This window comes from Elaeis guineensis, chromosome 10 (genome assembly GCF_000442705.2).
Source record: "Elaeis guineensis isolate ETL-2024a chromosome 10, EG11, whole genome shotgun sequence".
In the NCBI taxonomy this organism is placed as follows: Eukaryota; Viridiplantae; Streptophyta; class Magnoliopsida; order Arecales; family Arecaceae; genus Elaeis; species Elaeis guineensis.
The window spans coordinates 8,533,912-8,540,967 of NC_026002.2; positions in this window are offsets into that span (position 1 = coordinate 8,533,912).

Below are 7,056 nucleotides of genomic sequence, written 5' to 3' on the forward strand. Positions count from 1 at the left end.
AGATATGTGTTTTGGAGATAGGCTGAGGATCAAATATGACCGGTGGTGATGCTGAGAGAGGATAATGGGAGCAAGGATTTATTGGTTGAATATATTTGTTTGATGGCATACTTGGGTGCCAATGCTATGGTTGTGCAAGTGATGTGTGAGCAAGCTATTGACATAGAATGTTGCATGGTATGATCATAGATCTCGAAGGATGTGACACTCTATAGTGATGTACAGATAGGCTGTAAATATTATTAGGCAGTATAACCATGAACAGAAAGGCATGTCAGGATGTAAATTTGGGATCATGGCATAAGAGTAAGGATTGTTGATTTCGAACCGAATCTCATTCCGGCCAGCCGGCAATACGAGTCGGTATGCCTCCATACTATGTCGGAATCGATATAGAAATGAAAGATAAACCGGGGAGGAAAAGAGAGAGAGAAAGAGAGAAGGGAGGGGAGGGAGATAGAGGGAAGGAAAAGAAGACCGATGGTGACAATCGGAAGGCCGCCAGGCCTCCCAAGCTCCATGTTCCTCCGTAAGAGAAAATGTGGGAAGAGAGAGGGATAAGAGAAGGAAAGGGAGAGAAGAAGAGGGAGTGGAAGATGGTGGAAGACTGTCAGAGGATCACCGAGTGGCTGCCGAAGCCACTAAATGGCCCAAAATAGTATATCATATTTTTTAAAAAAAATAATAAAGCAAAGGTGAACCTTGGAGGACCAGGAAGCCTCGGAGGCCTTGACGGCCTCGAGGACCACCGTTGGCCACCGCTAGCATTCTAAATCAAATACTTGAAACTGCACCAGTTAGCCATAGGTACAGTTCGAGATAGTTCAACAAACTCTACATGAGAGCTTGTAGAGGAGCTTGGATGGTAGATCCTGGGAGGGCTCAGATATGCACGACTAGTCATCGGTTTGAGGGGCTATTGGGCATATCAACTTGGTGGTTCAGTTGAGCAACTTGATGATGGTTGCTTAGTTGCTAAGTACTGTTAAGAGGAGACTACACTATGGCATCAAGGTATGCATGAGCATTGTGATTAACCTAAGATGCTGTTTGATAGGGGATGATATTTACATCACCCCAGGGATGTGAATTAGGTGATGTAATCATCTTATTTGATATTATAAAATTCATCCAATGATAAGGATCTAGTAATAAATTCAGTGATAGCATCATTACACAATGCAGTGATACTATCACATACATATCCTAGGTGATAGTACATCATCGGATAGTGGTGATGTGCTGAAATTATTTTGAGATAAAAATATCCCTAGTCAGTAAATTGGAAAGAAAATAAAATTTTTTTCATCTTTTTCTATAAATACCTATCTAGTAGATGTGTTTTTTTATTTTTATTAACAGGTTTAGTTAAATGATATAAATACTTTTATTTATTTATTAGATACTTATTTTTTTTTATAGGTATATATGGTTAATTGGCATGGATGGATTATGCTAAATTTGTCATGCTTTTTTTTTTAATTTATTTTATAGGCTAAATCATTCCTAATGGATAGCCCTGATATTGATGGTCAAAATTGACTGAGCCTAGTCAAGTCTGATTATATATAATATTATCATAATATTATTTTAATAAGTTCATCAAAATAAATATTATAATAATAAATAAATAAATAAATATTATTATTATTACTACTACTGCTACATGTTTTTGTGAGGAGTATAAATGAAGAATTTTAATCAATTGTAGAGTAATTATTATGTACTAATGTATAAGACTTTATGGTATTTATATATTATCACTATCACTATTTGGTGATATATCAAATACGGTGAAGTTTTATTTTAGTAATATTTAGTGATATATCAAATATGGTGATTACATATTATCTCAGTATTTGCATATCACCTCAGTGATGACATCACTCTAGTGATTACATCATCGATGATATACCAAACACACCTAAGGGGTCAGGTTGCTTGTGGGCATCGAGGGTTTTGCATGTGTTCGATTTAATAGAGTTGTCAAGCAAAGGCATATAAATACATGCCTGGCTATATGGCTGACTAATTTATATTAATATATATATATATATGTGTGTGTGTGTGTGTGTCTAAGAAAAAGATTTAAGAAGTTTGGCCTTGATGCATGGCATGCTGGAATGTTGCATGGGTGTTTTAGTATTAAAAGTACTCACCTGTGACCTCGTTGGGAGACTATAGAAGTGAATGTTCCTCCACCCAACCCCAAATCATTAGGGGGATGTTTAGTTGGGGTAATTAGGCTTGAAATGGAAATCAGAATGGATGACTCCCATTTTAACTGTTTGGTTGGGAAGAGTCTCATTCCGATTTTCATTTTAAAGAGAAATGAAAATGATCCATTCCTTAAGTAATCGAATCCAAACTTATTCCAATGGAGTCAAAATCTCATTTTCATGAAATGAGATAAAAAAAAAATCATCTCCGATATCGATCGGCCCGAGTGCGGTGCCTCCCTCGTCATCCAAACCGGCATTCCCACCTCCCTTACCGATCTCATTGTCAAGAATCATGGCCGCCTCAAGAAGCCTTCTCATAAGAAGACCCCCTCCCCCTTCCCTAGGGCTCCGGCCACCGTCGCCAGTGATGATCCCAACCCTCTTCCCGTAGTTCATAGATCCAGGATTGGCGGTGATGGAGTCTTGGAAGAAGCCCGATGGAGATGTGGAGATGGGGAGTGGCACCAGCGGCGGCCCTGACACCGTGCTGGAGCTCGATGATGAGCCACTGCATGGCCTTGCTCATATGCAGCGTGGAGGTCAAGGTGGGAGGAGGAAGAGGAGGAGGAGGGACCAGCGAGCTCGACGGAGAGCTTGACGAGCTCGACGGAGATGGAACGGGTGAGGTCGGAGGGGTAATCAAGGCTTTAGAGGCGGCAGCAGTGAATTGGGAGGAGAAGGATCGGGCGGCGGTGCTAAGGAGGGGAGGATGCGGTGGCGGAGAAGGAGAAGAAGGCAGGAAGCGGTGGAGGATGGGGCGGAGAAGGGACGGGTGCGACGGTGGTCTCCACATGTTGCTGTCTCTCTCTTATGAGACCAAGAATTGGGAGCAGAGGGTTTAGGAAGTTAATAATATTTTGGTCTATTAAATATAATATGAAATAAATCAATTACTGTTGTAGTATGTATAATCATCATATTTTTTTATAAAATAATATTTTCATGGCAAAATAATATTTGCTATGCACATTTTTTAAAGATAATTTTTTAAAAAAATTTAAAGATATTATTATTATGTTTAATTTTTATTTAATATTAATTTTTAAAATAATAAATTTAAAAAATTTTAGTTAAGAATAAGAATAAAAATAAAAATTTGAGTTGACTTCGATTCCTATCTTAATATGAACAAATAATAACAATGGAATCATCTATTCCGATTTTGATTCCGATTATGAATCAAATGCTTCGGAGGATTTGGTCATTTCGATTTTGATTTCAATCTATTTTGATTTTCATTCCAATTTCGATTTCGATCGCGAACCAAACACCTCTAAAATCCTTAGCCTCTATATATGGTTCACGTGGGTTGTAGGCAAGTAAGTCAACCTCCACCTCCTACAATTCCTCGACCATGCTAGCTAGCTCATCATGTCAGCTTCTCTTTATGGCTTCAGCATATGAGACCATTGCTTCTGGTGAGGAAGCTATGAAACCTTGCCATCCCACTTCTTCTTTTTATTGTAATAGCCGCCCGATTGCATGTCCAAATCATCCTTTCACACGAGTTTGGTAAATGGGTGATAGCCTAAGAGGGCATTTGGTGATCCAACTTGGATCACCACGATGATCTAAGATCACTGATGATCCAAATCTTAGGATGATCTAATCTCTAGTGATCTAAGATCGCTATATTTGGTTTGCTTGGTTTGTCATAGTACATTGATTAAAAATCCCTAGATATGTACCAGCAACTTGTTTAGTATGCTACGAAAATTCAAAATCACTGACTATATAATCTCAAAAATATCCCTGACAATTTGTTTGGGAGTTGAGATTGAGGATTGGGTAGAAAAATTTTAGAACAAAATCAAATAGATTTTTTTTTTCTAATCAGCACGACAAGAGAAGAAAGTCCTTCTCTTCTTTGGAGATGACGTTTCAAGTACCCGTGCATATTTTCTTTTTTCTATGGAGAAGACGTCTCAACTACTCACTAGTAGAGATGACGTCCTAAGTAACCGCGTGCATTTCTTCTCTTCTGTAGAGGAGACACCTCAACTACTCTCCCCATGAGTGCGAAAAAATATTACAGTAAAAAAAATAATTTTTCTTTTCAGAAGTTTTTCGATCGTGAATACATTACATTTGGTTAACATATTTTAATATAAGATCAACGTGATTGAGTGATGTTGGATATCTATCCTCAAGAGTGAATTTCTTATCGCCGCGTTGGATGATGATTTGAGGATGAAACCATCCCACCAAATGGGATCATCATGATGCAATCAAACACGATGATCTCATCACTTCCATTCATATCATCCTTGATCCTAGATGGATCACTTCATACCAAATGCCCCCTAAAGGTATTTGTTAGCCTTTGTAATTACTTGCTTGGTCTCCAAGGTCTTGGACCATCAATTACCTCAACGGGTAAGGATGACAATGGGCATGTATAGGATAGATATGTCATTATTTGTGCCCATCTCATGATGGCAAACTACAAATCTGCACCCATCATATACCCTCCTCGAGAAAAGACAGGGTGAATAGGGTTAGACGGGGCATGGTGGGAGGCGTCAGTGTGGGTGAAAGCACAAATATTCTCTTTTTAGCATATAAATCAAACTAGCACTCAAACCCCGCATTGCATGATTTAATTGATAGTAATGATAACATTTTACATTAAAGATTATTTTCGTCAATTAATTCTATAATGAAATCAAAAAGATCTTGAGAGTTTTCTTTCCAAAAATGGCCTCATGAAGATTGCTGTATTTGGTATTATTTTTTCATCATACTATTTGTATTTTTATTTTTTGTTTAAAAAATATAAAAAATAAAAAAAAAAATTTGATATGTGGCATTATGGAAGATTATTTTATAATCTTACGTGTAAACATGGAATGCCATCACTAATATCTGTGTATTGCTTTACTATTATTATATAGATCTTACATGTCAATACGAAATACTATCTTTAATACCCATGTATTGCTTTACTATTATTATATATATTTTTATTTAAAAAATATAAAAAATAATAAAAATTGGATATGTGATGTTGCGGGAGATTATCTTATAATCTTATGTGTCACTTTACTATTATTTTATAGATATAGATAATACTTTTATTTCTCATTTGAAAATATAAAAAAATAAAAAAATAAAACTTAATACGTGGCGTTATGGGAGATTATCATATAATCTCAGGTATCAACATGGAATGCCACCCCTAATATTCATGTATCACTTTACTATTATTATATAGATGAATAAAGTATAACATAAAATTAAATGTCAGTCCCTCATATAATATCAAATAAATTAAGAATTGAAGATATCAAACTTAACAAACACATTTTCAACAATAATAGAAATAATAAACCAAATTTTCATCCAAGATCAGCCTTAATTTATAATAAGAATTAAGGTTGAAAATAGTTCGATCGATTCAATTTTAAGTGATTTTTTAAAAACTGAACCAACATTTTGGTTTAAGAGATTTTTAAAATTAAATATTTGACTAAATACAAATAGTTTTTTCGATTTGATTTATTCATGGAGCTTTCTCAAATATTTGAATGATTTGAATGATTTTTCTATTTAAGCGGGTTGATCGATTTAGTTTTTATTTTTTGTTCTTTTATTATGATCCATAATCAAATCAAATTTGATTTAAATGGATTGAAATAGGACCAAATCAACATTTTAGATTCTTAATTCATAAAAAAGTATATAGCTCAACTTTGAATATACATATAATATACGTATATATATGAATATATGAAGCATGTAATATAAATGTATATATAAATATATAAAATGACAGCATTTTAATTTTAGTTTACCGATTTAGTTCGGTTTCAGCGGATCATATAAATTAATAAATCAATAATCAAATCAAATATTAATTTTTTTATTTTATTTAACCGAATCAAATCAATTAAACCGTCAAACCGTCATATTTGGCTCGATTCAGATCGGATTGGACGGTTTAAGCGGTTTAATCAAAATTTTTTATACCCCTAATGAGAACATAAAAAGAATGTCAAGCATTCAATGACCTTAAAAAATTGCTTGGGATCCTATGCTTACAAATAGAAAAAAACACAACAAGAAATTTAAAAATAAAAATCAATATCATAGATCCAACACTTCTAAAACTCAAAAATCATAGTCTGTCACTTAATAACCAGATCTCAATGGATTAAATTGGAGAAAGGAAAGAAGTAGGGCAATCCCATACCTAGGGGATCGTGGAGGTATTCATGCAACTAGGGGTTGGGAAGGGAGTAGATGGGTAGTTGATTAGGAGATTGAATCAACTAGATCTAAAATGAATTGGGGAAGGATCGAGTGGTGAATGGTTTATATATAATTGGATCGAGAAATTATTGTCCGATCATGTCTAAATAGATCAGTCAAATCCCACAATGGATAACACACCACATTAACTCATGTATTTCATGAATTCTTAATTGCGTATTATCTATCATGCACGTACTCGGTGATTTATGCTGGCCTATCTGGGTGTGGTCCAGGCAATAATTTTCCCAATTGGATTGGATTCAAGGCAGATGTTGCCATCACTCATCGGATAAAATTTACTCCATTAGGGTTGAGTTGGATCGGATATGGCGGAGTAAATTGCCAACCGTCTCTATGGGGCTGCTCGAGCGAGGGAAGTGGGCTTGTCTTGCCTCCCACAGCCTTTGAGATGGAATAAGGATCAAACAGTTATTGCTAACATGCTGTAACCGGACGAACACCTCAAAAAACATGTAACAGGACACATGCCTTCAAACCCTGCGTCCCGGGTCCGGATCCGGATTCCAGTGAGATGATTAATTTGGATTCGGATTCGGATTCTCATATTTGATCCACGGGA